The following is an 18667-nucleotide window of genomic DNA, read 5'->3' as shown; positions in this document are numbered from 1 at the left end:
TCAGCCCTTTTTAAATATTTTATTTAGAGACAGGGTCTTGCTGAGTGTCTAAGTGCCTTGCTAAGTTGCCAAGGCAGGATTTGAACTCGAAATCCTTCTTCCTGGCCTCCTGAGCCACTGGGATTACATGTGTGTGCCACTGCACCTGGCTCAGATTTTATGGATTCTTCTTTTATCACATGATATTAGAATAGGTACTGTGCAGGATACCTAAATTTCTCTTTCTTTGTGAAAGAGTAGCAGTGATTAATCCACATTGTCATCTTAAATAATCACACAAAATACTCAAGATAATATTATATTGGAAGACTTCTATCAGTCATTTTCTGTGGGAGAAAATGGTTACTGAATGAATAAGTGAGTATTCAATATAGTTCTCAGGGTATTCAAAATAGCTAATAGTAAAGTTAATATATTTTGGTGTAGTTTTTAGTTCCAAAGATGTTTTACAGACACAATTTTATTTCTCATAATAATCCAGTGAGATAGGTCTTAATTTGACAGATAAGTAGCTGAAGCCCAAGAAGTATCTCTGGTTATAAAAGGTGGAACTGGAAGTTTATTTTTGACTCTAAATGCCATGTTGCTTCTACTCCCAGTGTAAAAAACACAGAAGTGGTAAAATTTCATGGGGGTTTACATTTTACTGTTTAAAAGAAATTTGGAATCTTGGAAAGTTGTCAATGCATACTTTGCTTTTGAAGTCAGACTCAACTTTTCTTAAAATGTTTAAAAGAAATGCCACTATCTTGGATAAAAGACTCCTTCTCATGTGGCTACCAGCATGTGGTACCTAAAATTATTTGAGTGTTTAAATATCTAAAAGAGAGTGATTATGATCTTTAGAAGCATATAGAATTATATCAACAGGAAAAATTGTGTGATGTGTTATAGCTCAATGTAATGAAAAGTACTATCTTTTGTTTGTCCTTAGTTTTAAAATTCTGATTCTGCTTTTTAAGGATGACTCTAGATGAGTGACTTGACATCTCTGATCCTTGATTTTCTTACAGGAAAAGGGCAAAGTGATAATCTGCTGTCCTACCTTTACAGGATTTTTGTGGAACCCAAATATGATGATTGATGATGACAATAATTTTAAATAATACAGTAAGTTTAGGCATCATTTTAAATATTTCACTTATATGAATTTAATCCTTATAGCAGTTTTTCTGGGTATAAAAATGACCCTTATTCCAACTTTATAAATGAGTAAACCAAGGCCTAGAATGGTTAAATAACTTTCTCGAGGTCAAAGTGATAGAAGCAGAATTCAGTACTTGGCAATCTAGCTCCAGAGTTGGTAATGTATATAGAAGATAATGTGTGTGAGAGCACACAGACATTTGTAAAGGGCTATGATAATGTAAAATGTTACTAATTACATTTTTTCCTTATCCTTATTATATAAATAGAGAACAAAGCAAGCAGGAAAAAATGTCTTTATATGGTTTGATTTCTAACGGCCCCCTAATCTAGTAAATAGAGTATTGTATTTAAAGTTATGGACAGATGCCCTTGGAAGATAGGAATAACTGAATGAAGTCAGTACTTTAATTTTTAATTTAGTTTTCTGGGATAGCAAGAGAAAGGGATGTTGAATGCTCTTCTTTTTATACTGAATGTGACTGAAAGTAAAACACCTATCTTTTAAAATTTATTATTTATTCTAATTTGTTATATATGACAGCAGAATGCATTACAATTCATATTACACATATAGAACACAATTTTTCATATCTTTGGTTGTACACAAAGTATAGTCACACCATTTGTGTCTTTATACATGTACTTAGGGTAATGATGTCTATCTCATTCCACCATCTTTTCTACCCCCAATGCCCCCTCCCTTGCCCTCCCACCCCTTTGCCCTATCTAGAGTTCATCTAATCCTTTCATGCTCCCCACCCCAACACCATCCAGTTCTCCAAAACCAAATGCTGAATGTTTTCTCTGATATGAGGATGCTGATTCAATGTAAAAATATCTGTCTTAACTTCACGTGTCATTTTGAAGTTTATACAGGAAAGTGATATCTCTTCACATTGAAAGGAGAGTGACATATTATTGGTAATAATCACTTTTGCTTGTCTTAGGAAAACAGTGTCTATCGAGATAGCCAAAACAATGGATATGTAACTGATTTTAATAATGAAATCAGATTTGCATGGTGGGGTAATTTATTAATACACAAATTCCCATGTGTTCTCTGTAATTGCCCAGGTAGAAATGTTTGTTGAATAAATGTTTTTTGAATAGATTACTCTTTTTTAGTAGTTTTGCCCTTGTACTTTAGTTCGGATGAAAGTCTTTGTTTCAGAGTTTGTTTAGAGTTCTAATATCTAATAGTCTAATTTTCAGCTTATTGTGACATTTTCCCCAGTTAATTGATTATATATAAAGACCTACTAGGCTACTTGTGAAATTCATATAGAGTTTGATTTAAGCTGTCTTAGAATTTGGATCAGTGATTTTTGAACAAATTTTGAGAAGCTTTTTTAAGCTGCTGCATTGAACTGTTGGAGTTTTGTTAGATCTCAGGATCCTTCCGGCTCCCCAGTCCTAACCTACACTTCCTCATTGACACACTCATTTTGACTAGAATTCGGCTTTTACCAGTTTTACTTAAGTTTTCAGGTAGGATCTCTGAAAAAACATTAAGAGAAAAAAAGATATGCTTGCAAACTGTTGTGCAAACTGGTTGCTGGTGGCCTTATCAAATATTATGCATTGATTTTTTTAGTTTGGGAAGTAAAATGGACAGACCTGGAAATAAAGTGATTCAGAATTAACTGTATGCTGGGTCACATGGACCTTAATCCCATGGATTGTTCAAAGACTATACCAGAGCTCAGATCCTCTTTGTTTCTCTGAAGAATACAAAATGTAGTCTCATTTTTATCAATCAGATGTAGTGATGAAAAGATAAGTCATGCTATCTCTTCTATCCTATAGATTGGTTCAGTTAAATAACCCTGGGTCTGGCATAGCATTTTTGTAATAATTAAGAACTGCATTAGTTTGGATAGGTTTGTAATTTTTTTTTTTAAATTTTGGAGATACTGCAAATGTTCTGAGTTTGTTTGCTTTTTGTGTGTGTCCCAAATGCAGAAACACACTGTAGGCCTTTTGTTGTTATTTTGAAAAATAAAATTTTCAATAGAATGACTAATAGAGCATGAACAGTGCTTATGACACTGTAGTCCATTGTGTAAGTATTGAGAGCAAAATTTGCATTCCTAGAAAAGCTTGTTCACAATCAGAATATAGAAGGCATTCTGTAATGTTTTTGGGAAAACATGGTGTGTAAGTGCTCAGGACATTACTTAAAGAGGATATTTTTAAAAACGTATCTTTTCTTTCCATGGGATACTGAAGAAAAATTGGCAGCAAGAGTGAAACGGTTTAAATAAGGCAAGTGATATAAATCTTAAAGTAACGACTGAGTCAGAGGAAATAGGAAAAACGCAACCTTTCCTAAGTCATTTGGAGGTGTTTTTTACTAGGATATATGGAAAGATAGGTGACTTGTTTTCTGCTTTCTAGGTGGTTTTGAATTGAGAGTGATTAATGCTGGTATGTTTATTTGCATCTCTAATTTTTAGAAATACTTCTGATTTTCATAAGAAATGTGTTTATTTAATTTTGAAATATTTGATTAGGAGAAGTAAAAGGAATGTAAATATATTTATTGCATATTTTAGTGCTTGGATTTATTTTCTGCTCATTATTTTTAGGTATCTAGAGGTGATGGTGTGATTGACAATGAAATAGTGGTAATTCCATTAATAGTCAAGCAAACCAATGGAACCAGAGATGGTTAATTCTTTGCTATTGATTTCGTTGAAAATTATTGGTAGTGGACTTGGTTTTGTGATTGAAACTTGAGTTATTCTTCTGCTTGTATGTTTAAAGTTACATCAGATACTTATTTACATGTGTGGGTGAGTGTATTGTAAAGAATCCCCCTAATAATTTGTGTTTTGTGTTATGCTAAATTTATCAGTTTACTAAAAGTTTTATTTTGACTTTAAAAGTTTGCATATTCAATTTTCTCAGTGCTCATGAAGACATTTTACAGTTCAGAACTAACAAAAAGAACTTTTAGGACCCATTTTAGGACCCATCTAGACTGTAGGTGGGTCTACAGTCTAGATATAAATGAAAAGAACTTTTAGGATCAAGTGCTTTGCTTCATTTAAATGTAATTAATGGGTTTCTTTTTAAAAGGAGACCCCTTGGGCTGGGGATGTGGCTCAAGTGGTAGCCCGCTCGCCTAGCATGCGTGAGGTCCAGGTTCGATCCTCAGCACCACATACAAACAAAGATGTTGTGTCCGCTGAAAACTAATAAATAAATAAATATAAAAGGAGACCCCTATTTCTGATTCCATTCTATTTTTCCTTCTGATGAGATTACTCAATGTGTTTTCCACAATACTATTTGTTAAGACAGTTTCTACCATTTCAGTATTTAACACTAAGTACTTTCTATATATTATGCTTTCTGATCATTGTTACAGTCTTATAAGGTATCATTATTTTTATAAAGAAAGAACTTAGATTTAAGTAACTTGTTTTACTTATTTATTTTTTGCTAAATGGTGAAATTAAATCTGTGTGACTCTAAAGTTCATGTTTTTAACCACTAAACACTTTGCCTGTGTTTGGAGGCAAAGGATCTCAGTTTCCATCTTTCTAAGGAAACTGAGTAGTGTTTTGAGGTATGGGGATATTTGGAGATGATTTGTAAATCCTTGTTAGTTGGTGACAGATTTCTCCGCTTTGCAGCAAGCGTCTTAAGCATCTTAACAGGATGCTTGTAAGCCAATATACTCATAGATACCAAAATTCATTTGTTTAGATATATTTGTTGTTGTTGTTTTTCAATATTAGGATTGAACGCAGAGCATTATGCATGCTAGGCAAGTGGTCTACCACTGAACTGCATCCCTAGCCCTAGATGTAATTTCCTTAATTTGTAAATTTTTATCCTTATCAGCAATATATAAGTAAGAAAAAAAAACTCCCCAATGAAACAAAAGGGGAGAGTGCTTTATTTATTGATACTATTTTGAAAAGCATATAGAGGATAGTTCCTATCTTTCCTACCAATGATTAGTTTGTATAACTCTGTTCACTTAAATGCCACACTTTGAAATAGGAGAACTTTTGAGACCGAAAGTGTGGTATATTGCTTTTATTATAGCAAAGGAAAATGACATTCTGGTATAACAGTAGACCAGTTAATATGTGGCAATGACTAAGAGTCAGATGATGGGATTTCTGTTTTGTTCTTGTAGTGGAAAGAAAGCTGTCACTCTGGCTGAGAAAGTGGCATGGTTATTTTAAAACAAAGAATGACTAGTGCTCTATTATATTTTGCCTCTTTTACTCCAAACCCAAGTTCTGTTATTTCATAAGTATATGTGTATGTATATCTTCATTTGGTTATTTTCTGGAACCAGCATTTAGTATTTAAATAATATTGACAGTTCTTTTTGCTTAGGAGTTGAGAATAATATAATTTTGGATAGAATGAGTGGGTCAGAGAGAGGAGATTTTAGAATGACTTCCATTTATAAGAATCATGGCTCATTGAATTTGAATAAATACATTTATGAATATGAATTGTATGTTCATGTAATCTTTAACTGCTCTGAAGGGTTAATAATCAGAATTAGTACATTAGAATATAATTATAGTTTTAGTTTTAGAGGTATTTTGAATCTCTTGGGAAAAGGAAATCTATCAATAAGTATGAATACTAATTAATAGTATTCCAGAATGTTGGTTATATTCTGATCAGTTTTGTTGTTCTTGGAAAATAAATTTCTCTCTGTAACTGTCTCATTAATTTCTAAAAGTATGTTTTGTTTATAAATATTTTTTGATGTAACATACTTGACTTATATGAATAAGATGTTAATGCTTTTGGGGGTAGAAATTATGTTTTTTGCCTACCTTTTGATGTTATGTTTGTTTCTATTAAAAATTATACATAACTCTTCATTATTTTTAATCTTGGTAGTTATTTGCAGGCCATCCAGGGCCTGGGAGTTTTAATTTACTTATGGCTTAGATATTTGAGCCCTGTCAGTTTTTAAAATTCTTCAATAAAGGATTTATAGGAACAAAAAGGAATTATGATTATAATTATTTATAAAAAAATAGTTATTTCTTTTTTTAATTTATAACGAACATAAATTTATTTCTGTATTACAGTTCTGGAAGCTGGAAATCCAAAATCAAGGCACTGGCATGTTTGATGTTTGGTGAGGGCTGCTTCGCTGCTTCCAAGATGTCACTTTGAGTATTGTTCCTCTGAGATCCTAGGGTCTTTGAAGGGTCCTTTTTTCCTTGGCCAACTTTGTGTGAGAATCATTGTCCCTCAGGTCCTTTCAAGTACCTCTAGTCTTGCTCAGCCTCTTGGCCTCTGCAGCAGTGGCAACATTTATGACCAGAAAATGTCTTCAGAAGAAAATATACTAGATGCCAGGCTGCCCATTCTGGGCTCCCTGTCTGTAGTTCTGGAGCTTAGGAAGTCCAAAAACATATTCTTGGCATCTGGCCCCCCCCCCCCAAAAGGGTCTTTTTGCTGTGTCATAACATGGCAAGACAGAACAAGCATATCTAGTGTTATTTCTTTTTTTTCCCCAGGTGTCCATAATATTTTGTGTGTTTTATTGTAATATTATAAATTACAGTTAAATTGCTTCATCAACTTTTGAACAAATGTTTTATGTTCTTGAAGTTCTCTTCTGATTCTTTGAAAATAATTTTAATTTAATTTTTTTTACTTATTATTAATTTATTTTTTTTACACAAATGGAGCACAACTTTTCATTTCTCTGGTTGTACACAAAGTAGAGTCACACCATCCATGCAATAATACCCATACATAGGGATAATAATGTAAGTTTCATTCTAACATTGACCCCCCATCCCCTCCTTTCTCTCTCCTCCACTCAATCCAGAGTTCTTCTATTCTTCCCTTGCCCCCCACCCATTATGGATCAGCATTCACTTATCCTAGAAAATATTTGACCCTTGGGTTTTTGGGATTGGCTTACATTGCTTAACATGATATTCTCCACTTCCATCCATTCACCTGACATAATTTCATTCTTCTTTAAGGTTGAGTAGTATTCCGTAGTGTATATACACCATAGTTTCTTTATCCATTCATCTATTGAAGGACATCTAGGCTGTTTCCATAGTTTAGCCATTCTTAATTGAGCTGTAAATATTGAGGTGAGTGCATGGTTGTAGTGTGCTGCTTTTAAGTCCTTTGGGTATAGACCTAGGAGTAAGATAGCTGCTTAACATGATGGTTCCATTCCAAGTTTTCTAAGGTATCTCCATACTGCTTTCCAAAGTGGTTGTACCATTTTGCAATCCCACCAGCATTTAATTGGTGTACCTTTTCCCCCACACCCTTGCCAGCACTTATTGTTGCTTGATTTTTTGATATTTGCCATTCTGACTGAAGTGACATGAAATATTAAGAGTAATTTTAATTTGCATTTCTCTAATTGCTAGAAATGTTGAATATTTTATCATAAGTTTGTTGATCGATTGTATATCTTCTTCTGTGAAGTGTTTGCTCATTTCCTTAGCCCATTTATTTATGGGCTTATTTGTTTTTCTGGTGTTAAGTTTTTTGAGTTCTTTATATATTCTGGAGATTAGTACTGTATCTGATGTATGTATGGTAAAAACTTGCTCCCATTGTGTAGGCTCTCTCTTCTCCAGTGTTATTTCTTAACAGCGCTGGTTAATGGTTTAGACAGAAATATCCACAGTTATTGGGAATGAGAAACAAATTTTTATGATGCTACAACTGTGTGAGAGGGCCTTTGGATGGGGAAAGTTTATGTAGTATAATTAAAAAATGATGTTGAAGGATAAGTCTTCGAGTCACATTTTCAGATGGGACAATAGTTTGTATGTATAAGTGCTTGTATGAGGGAAGAACGAAGGTATTTGCCTGTTAAGAAGTGAAGAGATACTAAAAATGGTAAAATCTATTTTAGCAGAAATTTCCAATATTAGAACTATCCAGTTTTAGAACTCTTCATCTGTGATTCTAGAATTTTGTGCCTATGCTCGAAATCTTAGAATTTTGGATTTCATGACTACCTTGTAGTAAGTAGTACCCCTACCCACCTAGTCTTCCTTATGGCTTGTGAACGTCATAATTGACAAGACCTTTATTTTTCAAACACTTCCTAACCCATTTTGGAGCCTCATTTTTGATGACAAGGTGTTGTAGTACACAAGAAATGGAATTTTATGTAGCTTATTAATTAAATGGAAAATAGGAAATGCAGAATGATTGCTCATTGGAAGCATAGCTTTCTTTTTCAATTAAACAGACATTGAAAAAATCTGGTTTTTGGAGGGACAGAAAGGCAGTGATTACAACAGGTACTGCGAAGGATTGATTAAAATTTGAAGAGGAGCATTGACACTTTTAAAATGTTGACTACTTGAAATCTTTGTGAAATCCTTCTGAGATGAAAAAAAAGTATATTTGGGCCATGAGCTTAAATGTGTTCTCAAATTTTGTCTAATTAGGCTTTTGTCAAAAGTGACAGTGATTCTTTTTTGACGTTTGTTAACTTTTGCTCAAATCTTGTAGTCTTTGTTATGATAGTTTTGACTTCTCAAAAATTTATTTAATATTATAAGTCAGTTAACTCTTTCTTTTAATTAGGATACCTCTGGCCTACCATTTTATTGCCATAGTGAAATATATATCTTGTTTAACCTATTTCTAAAAGAATTCTGATTTTTATTTAGAAGTTTTCTTGAGTTGTGCATTTATTGAGTTTATGCATTTTAAAACTTAACCAGGAAACAAACTGGCTCAAAAAACTTCAGAAACCAGTTAGAGAGATAGCTGTGAATTAAAGATGTATGTCCTTATAGCAGCATATATTCAAGAGAAATAGTATTAACCTAGAAGTCTTCCTGAGAAGATGGTTTTTGTTTCTCAGCCCCATACATAAGTATTTTTTCTTTAAATTTAAAGTCTTAAACATTTTAACAGTAACTTCATTTTTCATATTTGACACCATTGTCAGTTGCAGGTTGCTGTCTGCTCATTTTCCAATTCTTTTTCAATAGTTGTGTGTGTTTGTGTTTGTGTGTGTGTATGTGTTTATATATATGTGTGTGTATACATATATGTATACACACACGTACACTACTTATTTTATATGTATATACACACACATATATATCTCCACATACATAATGTATATAAAAACAGGATTGTTTAAATGGAGTTTTCAGTTCATTTCTACTTGGTCTTTATAAGAACATATAAGTACATAGTGAAATAAGTAGAACAGGTGTTTTCATTCCTACTTTGGGTATGAAACTGAGGTTCTGAGAGGCTAAATGACTTTCCATGATTTATGACACCCAGTTTTTCATAAGTGGTCCTTATTGGAATGGAAAAAATAGTTTGTGTTGGCATTTGCTAAAATTTCCTATGCTTAATTAATAATTGAATTAATAATTAATAATAAATTAATTAAAATTTCCTGTGCTGAATTAATAATTAATAACTGTTTACTAAATGGGAAATGTGAAATTTTCTTTTCCAGAGATTATTTTCAGTTGAGTAAATTGTCTTAATTTTCCTCTGGCAGAGACAATGACTAGGGCTAACTCCTTTAAAGATAATGTTGTTAGAGTTTTATTCATTTTGATTTTTCAATTCATGTCTAGCTTCATTCTGCTAAACCAGGATTCTTTGATGGCAAAGAGGTGTCCTATTCAAGCCTTCATTAGGTAAAAATAATAGTTTACATAACTTTGTTACTGTTTGTCAGATGATGTGCTAAACTCTTTGCATTTATTTATTTCATCTTTATAAGTATGTGAATAGTTCCTAGCATATGGTAAGCACTCAGTAAGTATTAATTACTTGATTTAATACAGTTCAATAAAATTAAACTTTTGAGCCCCTTCTGTGTTGCAGGTATTAGTCTACAGCTAGACAGTGTTTCTCAATCCTTTTTATTACTCTATGGAGTAGTTTTAGATGCCCTCTACTCAACTGTCCTCTCCATGTATGAAAATATGGTAGCATAGATATAATACATATAATTTTATGTACTTTTTACTTTAAAAAATTAAGAATTTGTCTCCTTGCCTTCAAAGAACCTTTTTTTTTTTTTTTTTCCCTTGGGGGCGATATTCTTATTGAATGTTCTAGATACTTAGGATACAGAAGTGAATAAAACAAAGCTTGGAACCCTCAAAGAGATTACATTTTAAGGGAGATGAGGTAGAAGGAAATGTGGGAAAGAAAAAACAAGGAAGTAAGTAAATCAAAAAGAATGTCAAGTGAGAACTAGTTCTCTGGGGAAAATTAAGGTAGGGGATAGAAAATGGGTGGGTGGGTTTGTGGTAGTTTGTCTTCTTAAATAAATGTCTAGAAAAGTTTCAATAAGAAGACAGTATGTGAACAAAGATGCTGAAGGAGGTGAAAGAAAAAGGTATATTTAGAAGAAGAGTTTTGAATGAGAAAATCAAAGCTTTTGAGTATATTAGATGCCATTGGAAGTATTTAAATAAGTAGGTTATTGGAATCTGGAATTCAAGGGGGAAGTTTGAAAATGAGCTATAAGCTGTGAGTCTGGATGAGATTATTAAGGGGAGAGAGGTTATACAGAAGATTACATGATCAAGGACTGAGAGTTAAGGGACATTACAGTGTTTTGAGGTTAAGGAGATAAGAAGGAACCATTAAGGAGATGTGAGAATAGTGGCTACCAGCTAGGAGAAAAGTTGTAAGGGTGTAATGTTCTGGAACACAAATGGAGGAAAGTATTTCAAATTATCTAAGTTAATGCTGCTCAGTGGGTTTAGTAAAGTAGAGGCTATTGATGCCCTCAACAAGGGCATTTGTGTTGGTGTGATGGAGGCAAAGGCCTGACTGAAGTGGGTTTAAGAGAGAATGAGATGTGAAGAATTAGAAGTGGTGAGTATAGGCATCTCTTTTAACAAGTTTTACTCAAAGAAGCTCAGAGAAATCAAGTATCTGAAGGGATTGAGGGAAATAATAGCGTGTTTCAATGTTGGTTGGAATGATTGGATAGCAAGGGAGTATTTTATGATGCAGGAACCAGAGAAGAGAAAAACTGGGCAGGTTTTTCTTGTGTACACAAGAGGAAATAGTATAGGAGGGGCTTAAATGGGCCTGGTTGAGGTAAGTGGTCATGAATTTAAGGTGAGGTTGGGTCATATGGTTGGCAAATTTTCTCTAGACTCATTTCGTTTTGTGAGTATTACAGGTCTGGAGTAATAATAGGGAGCTGGCTTTTAAAAAATTATAGAACTTTGTAGTATTGTAAAGAACCAGGTGATTCTGAAGCTAAATCTTCAAAGAATGAAGGATAGTGACTTAGAGATTGGTAGGTGACTTGAAAAAGGAGCGGTAGTATGTGCATGGTATATCCTGATGACATGAAATTTAATACTTGGGATCTTTTTAAAAAAGTTTTGGAGAAGAATAATCTGAAAGTGGCAATGAGGAACGAATTCCAGTTTCCAGGCCCAGACTGGGGAGAGAGGTATAGGAGGGAATATAAAGGGGCTGATTTCTTCATTTGAGAGGGCTATTGGGAAACTGTGTCCATAGGCAGGGAAAAAGGATTTAATAGGCATAAAAGATGAAGTAAATACAGTTTTTAGGAAGACAGAATAAATACAGACAGAATTTTTGTGATAGAAATAAAGATTTTTTTTTTGGGGGGGGGCATACATGCTGTACCTCCCAAGGGAGAGAAAAAGCATCTTAAGATATTTCTCCTTTTAGTTCTGTACACTATATCAGAAGCAATGTAAGTTGGTCAAAAGGAGACCTGAATCTATGTCAGATTTTATCTGCATATTTCTATCTACCTATCTGTGTGTATATGTGTTTATGTACATATATCTCTTTCTGGCTCTAATTTGTTATATTCAAAACCATGCATTTCACTTCTCTGAGCTGTGCTTTATATACAAATGAAGGGGCTTTTGCTAGAATGATCTCAGAGGTCCTTTATATTTCTGATACTCTATTAATTCGCTCATTAGCTATCAGAATAGTTGGCTAACTGATATCTGGACTTATATTAAAAAAAATTTAAAAAGGCATTATTTGATATAATTCTGGCTACTCTGTGGCTTAATGTTGTTATAAGGTGTAGGTGAAGGATTGGAGTAAGAAATAAGGCTGGAGAGAGAGGGTAAAGCCAGACAGCAGAATGATTAGACTTACAGAGGATATATGTGAATGAATGTGAATATGAGATATAAATTTGATAGTTATTTGTACAGAAGTGATAAAAAGTACATTTTAATGACAACAGAAACCTAGAGAGAAAACATTTCCAAGAGGCAGTGAAAGTAATATTAAATATTGCCAAGAGTTTAAGGAGAGTGAGAAATGAGGAGACAGGGCTCCTGGATTTGTTCCCGAGGTTGTTAATGACATCTAGAAAGCATTATCAGTAAACTAATTGAGCCTAGAGTTCAAGTTGAGTGTTATTAAGTCTCACGTAGGTTTAGGTAATCACTATTGAGTTCTTAGTAAATGTTCACTGTTGTTTAAATTATGCACCCCCACCTTCCAAACCCCCCCCCCCCCAAGAGGAGACTGTGTGGGCCAGAATGAAGAGCACAGAATGAAGGACTGGCCTTGAATCAGAGAAAGTACATGTCACTAAGATTCGTGAGAAGGAAGAATGGATTTGGGTGTAGACAAGTTTACTGGAGAGGCAAGAAGTTAAGGAGTCCATGCTTTAGTACCTCTGTTTTTGTTTTTTTTTAAAGAGAGGGAGAGAGGGGAGAGAGAGAGAGAGAGAGAGAGAGAGAGAGAGAGAGAGAGAGAGAGAGAGAGAGAGAGAGAGAACTTTTTAATATTTATTTTTTAGTTTTCGGCGGACACAACATCTTTGTTTGTATGTGGTGCTGAGGTTTGAACCCGGGCTGCACGCATGCCAGGCGAGTGCGCTACCGCTTGAGCCACATGTTTTTTTAAAATTCATATCAGGTTAATTTTTTTAAAACACAATGGAGGCCATCTTGACTTAGTAACTGGTTTAACATTTTTTTTTAAAAACTAATAAATTCAGTGGACTTTTCTCCTATTTTTCTTGACTGCTCTGTCGTGTTAGATACTATGAAGTACTTATTTTGAAACACATTTTGGCTTTCATAACTTTTTTTTTTTTTGGTCCCACATTTCTACCTCCAGTATCAAATCTCTGATTCTGGGGTTAAATAATCCAATGTTATAGATTCGATTTAGCTATCACTTCCATGTAACCACTCCAGGAAATCAAAACTGTTTGTTTTTCTACTTGCATAATGAATAGTTCAACTGGAATATTTTGCAGGATCTCAAATTCAGTGACAATTTTTTTGCATTATTTTCATAGACTATATATCATTGAAACCTGATATTTCTTCTGATTCCCATCTTTGTCACAGTGTGGCCTATTCCATTTATTTATTAAGTGATCTAGCTGCCTCTTGTAACCTGTTAAATAATCTAACTTCCTGTAGAATATTTTCTATAGTTGGTGCTTTATAAACTGAACAGAATATCCCTCTTTACATAGAAGTAATTATTTGAACTTTTTCTCAGAAAGCTTTGCTGTCTTCCTATCATCTACAGACTATAATCTGTCTGAACTCTTAGGGTGGTACCCATTTTTTTTTTTTCATAAAACATAGCCTCAACCTTTCTTATTTTCTTCCCATTGAGATCCACAGAGTCCAGTCATGTAGATTTCTATATGAGTCAGGGTTCTTTAGAGGAACAGAACCAATTGGAGGTATGATTATAAAAAGGGGATTTATTAGAGTGGTTTACACAAGAGAATCTGGATAGTCCACAGTGGTCATCTGTAGGCTGGAAAACTGTAGGAACCAGTAGCTTCGCAGTCCAAGATGCTGAAGCCTCAGAGCAAGGGGGATCAATGATGCTACCCCAGTTAGAGATCAAAGGCTTCTGTAAACTCCCTGGAGAATCACTGGTGAAGTCCTCTTTGGAAAAGTGAAGGAGTGAGAGTGTGATGTCCTCAGGCGATCACAGCAGTAATCAAGAACCTATTCAAAGAGCGTGGTGGCACATGCCTGTAATCCCAGCTGCTTGGGAGGCTGAGGAGGAGGATCACAAGTTCAAAGCCAGCCTCAGCAAAAACAAGGCTCTAAGCAACTCAGTGAGACCCTGTCTCTAAATAAAATACAAAATAGGGCTGGGGATGTAGATTAGTGGTTGAGTGCCCCTGAGTTCAGTCCCCCAGTACAGGAAAAAAAAAAAAAAAAGAACCCATTCAAGAAGAATCAGGCTTACATCTGCTGCTGCTTCCTTGTTGTTCCAATATTTATTCCATCCAACTCCAACCTATTGGATGGTGTTTCCCTAAATGCTCCCTAAGTGTTTAGGGAGATTCTCCACTTCAGTTTTCCACATGGCAGGCATTTGCAAACACACCCTCATTAACATATCCAGAAGCCTCTTAATATTGGGCATCTCTTAATGTAATCGAGTTGACAATTCAGATTAACCATTACAGCTTCCCCATATAATCTGTTTATTTAGGCTGTTCTCTTTCAAAAGTTTTTATTCTAATGTTTCACTGTCAATTTCTAGTAACAGGATAGAGATGCCTGAATTTTTCTGTTATATTTAATCTTTTCTTTCTTTATGCTCCTATAGCGTTTTTTTTAAACCATGAATAGCATTCTTTGTAATCAGATTCATAGTTAAATAGGAGTATACTCTTCTTTGACTATTATTTGGAAGCACAGCTAATATTGTTGTGTTGCATGTATCTTCACAGTGCACCTATCTAACAGTAAATGAATATTGCCTGAATGAATGAAATGCACGATTAGGTAAAATCTAAAATCCAAAATCCCTTAGCTTATTAGTATACCTGGTGCAATGGATTTTCCTATGGAATTCTTTGCTTCCACCTCCCTTTGAAAAATTTGAAGATGAAATTCATCAGCTCCTCAAATGATCCACTTTTCTTCTTTACTCTCTAATTTGGCACAGTGGTTTCTTAGTCAGCAGATTAGGATCATATTTTGACTCTCCTCTCCCTTGATTGTCATGCCAAGCCATTTTCTAAGTTCTATTGATTCCGATTCTAATAATGCTTGTATCCACTCCTATTTTATTTGGGTTGCTAGTTTAGGATTTCAGTACCTCTGACCTAAGGCCTCCTAATAGTCTCCAACAGGTTTTTCCACTTTTAAAATTCATTCTTTGACCTATTGCTAAAACAATCTTCCTAAAGCACAGAAACTTTAGTGGTTTCTCATTGCTTACAGAACTAAATGTCAGCATGGTTTTCAATACCTTCTATAATCTGATCCAAATCTATCTTTTCATGCTTATCTTTGTGCTATTTGGTACTTGTACTCACAACAAAAATGGTTAATCTTTTAGAGTTGCTTTAACATGCCTGGAATTCCTCCTCCTCCTCTTCATCCTCCATGCTGTTTATTTGCTTAGTGAAATTGTCAAGGTTTGAACCTCTTCTTGCTAACCTCAAGTGCTACTTTTTTCTTAGAGCCTTTCTTGAGCCTCTAAATTTAAACTGTATATGAGTTTGTCCCCAAACCCCCAAGTTCTTCATTTCTCCCAATCATTTATCATACTATATTTTTTAAGTACTAAGTATACTGGAATGAAACCTCACTAAAGGCAGCAACCTTGTCATATTTATCTCTTCATCTCTAGGAGTTCCTAGAAGAGTAGTATTTTGCATGTAGTAGGGGTATAGTAGCATTGATTAAATTAAACTGAGAGGTAGGATAACCAAAGTAACGTGATAGTGAAGGGAGATGAGATTTATAGATTCAGAACTGAGGAAAGAACAATATTGTTTATAATTGAGTCATTAGTAATTATAGAAAGAGATTTTTCGGGCATTGTTTGATAAAGGCAGAACCTAGATTGTAAGAAATTAAGGAGTGAGTATGTACTGAGAAAAGGGAGACAATGAGGCTTAACAGTTTGCTGAAATGTGGAAAGTGGCTGAACTCTTAAGAAATGGAATATGGTCTGCAGATTTGGAAAAGATTTGTAAAGGAAAATCACATGTGGTGTTTGGAAGGAAAATGAATATGCTGTCAGAAATGCAAGTACCACCGTTACTTTAAGTCATGCATTTCCATTTTTCACCCTGGCAGAAAAGTACTCCAAATAAGTCAAGCCACTGAAGCTAATAAGCAGCTCCAGAGTACTGAGATTACAGGGCAGAGTAAGTATTACTCTGAATCACAGAATATTAAGGCTTATAAACAATGCTGCTGAGCACTGGTAAAGCTGATATTTTGGAGTCAATTGAATATATAGTTCTCTGTTCTAGGTCTGTCTGATTAAATTATTAATTTAGAGTTATTGAGCCAACCAGTATGTATGTATTTATTTTTATAGAGTTCTCCTTCTCCTTTGAATTATTATAGGTACAATTTAAAATGAGGTATATTTTGAAATTGCATATACATTTGAAGTGGGATTACTGCTTAGCCAAATTAGAATTTTTGGAAATATATCTTAAAAGATAGGTGTAATTCCTGGTAAAATCACTTATTGTAAAGAATAAAAATATTTAAAGAAACTGTGGCTTATGTTTTGTTTGTTTGTTTGGTACCGGGAATTGAACACAAGGGTTCAATTCAACTTAACCAGTGAGTCACATCTCCAGTCCCTTTTTGTATTTTATTAGAGACAGCGTCTTGCTGAGTTGCTTAGGGTCTTGATAAATTCTGAGGCTGGCTTTGAACTTGAGGTACTCTTGCCTCGGCCTCTGGCCTCCTGGGATTACAGGCATGTGCCACTGTGCCTGGGGCTTATGTTTCTTAATAGTATTCCATTTCTATTTATAGATAAACAAAGGTATTGAATTTACATGGTGATAGCACAGAGCTGGATAAATGTAGAATTTGATTTAGTTTCCCTCTATTATGTGTAAATGTTCTCTTAAACTTTTTATCATAAAAACACAATTTTGGAATAATTCTATTTAGTTTGTCTTAACTTGATTTTCAAGTCTAAAACTGATTACATAATATAATATTTAAAAATATTAATAATTTAAAAAACATTTAAAAGGAAACTTTCAAATATGAAGCTGTTTTAGTGTATGCATGCATGTATATGTAAACTTTTAGTCAATTTTTTAGTATTCATCTAGGTATTGTGGGGATGTTACAAAAGGTGGACTACTCATTTCAGAAGCCCTAGACTACATTAGAAGTAGCAATAATCATCCTGGCCAACATTATTTTTTTAAAAAAATATTTATTTTTTAGTTTTAGGTGAAACTAGTTGTAATTAGTCAAGGTTGTTGCTGTTAGCTTGATGAGACTAAGATCCTGATTTCTCCATTCCCAACTACTTTCTCTTTACCACCCTAGTGAAAATAACAATACTCAATAACCAGGTCCCATCAGTTGTTTAAGGATTATTTGTCATTCTCTTAAAACATATAGCATCTTTAAAGAAATGTTTGCCTTAGTATCCTAAGGAACCTTTTGATGAGTATGGACACTATTTGGGTATATAAAATAGTATACACAAAAGGACTCCAGAAGGCCAAAAACTTGGTTTATTCTTCCCCTACTCTTTTTTTTTTTTTACTTCTCTCTCTATACCTTTACCAAGTTTCTTTTTCATTATATCTTGCATGTTTTTATCATAATCTCTGATGAGTTTGATTAGAATACTCCAATCTTTTGACCATTAATTTACTCAACAAGTATTTCTTGAGTGTCTGCTCTATGCCAGGTGTCATACTAGATTCTAGGAATGGAATGGTGAGCAAATCCAACATTCTTCTTTCTTCTTGACATTCCCCTTCCTTCTTGAAGTTTCATGTCTTAGGGAGTATAGGCATTAATCAGAAAATTTCCAAGACATGTGAGAACAGACTGTGGACATGTAAAGAAAGAAAACACAAAGTGCTGTGAAAGTGATTACTGGGATCACTACATCCAACTGGGGTTTCCTTGAGGAGGTGATGTTTCAGTTGTACTTTCTCAGTTGAGAATTAAAGTTCAGAAAGTGTTTGGCAGAACCACACTACCTGCAGAAGACCAACTTATTTAAGAATCTCAAAGAAGTGACATGTAGTTGGACTGGGGAGAACAAGGGGAGAGAGAGAGATGCACAAGAGGGTATCTGGAGAAGGAGTCAGGGATTAGTTTGATTATATATTGTGAGGCTGTGGTTAAGTATTGATCTTTATTCTGAGAACATTGGGGAGCCATTGAAGGATTTTAAACTGAAGAATGACACGGGTTATTTTTGCTTTTTGGCTGTTACAAATAATGGTGCTATGCATATTAGTATACATATGTTCATGTGTTTTTTTTTGTGGACATGTTTCATTTTTCTTGTGTATATAATATGTTTAGGAGTGGAATTGTTGGGTCAAATAGTGATCATGTGATGATTTATCTGTTGCGAACCTACCATAATGTTTTCCAAAGTTACTGTACCATTTTTACATTTCCATCAGGAGTTTGTGAATATTCAGATTTCTCTAGAACTTTATTAACGTTTGCTATCATGTTTTTTTTTAATTTTTATTGTTGGTTGTTCAAAACATTACATAGTTCTTGATATATCATATTTCACA

At 34.1% G+C, this 18667-nt stretch overlaps 1 protein-coding gene across 4 annotated transcripts in view; it reads left to right on the top strand.

Annotated features, from left to right (window-relative positions):
* Mtmr2 (myotubularin related protein 2) overlaps positions 1–18667 on the top strand; it is an 84684-nt gene that overhangs the window by 11561 nt on the left and 54456 nt on the right. Inside the window, exon 1 of one of the 4 annotated variants that reach the window (XM_026402748.2) lies at positions 1046–1110. The exons of the other annotated variants lie outside the window; for them this stretch is intronic. The gene's annotated coding sequence lies outside the window, so the exon portion shown is untranslated. Of the gene's footprint in view, positions 1–1045; positions 1111–18667 lie in introns of those variants that run through there. 4 annotated transcript variants of the gene reach the window in all.

Source organism: Urocitellus parryii, chromosome 4 (genome assembly GCF_045843805.1).
Source record: "Urocitellus parryii isolate mUroPar1 chromosome 4, mUroPar1.hap1, whole genome shotgun sequence".
Classification (NCBI taxonomy): Eukaryota; Metazoa; Chordata; class Mammalia; order Rodentia; family Sciuridae; genus Urocitellus; species Urocitellus parryii.
Note: the sequence above shows the minus strand (reverse complement) of the source record. Positions and strands in the feature narration are given on the sequence as shown.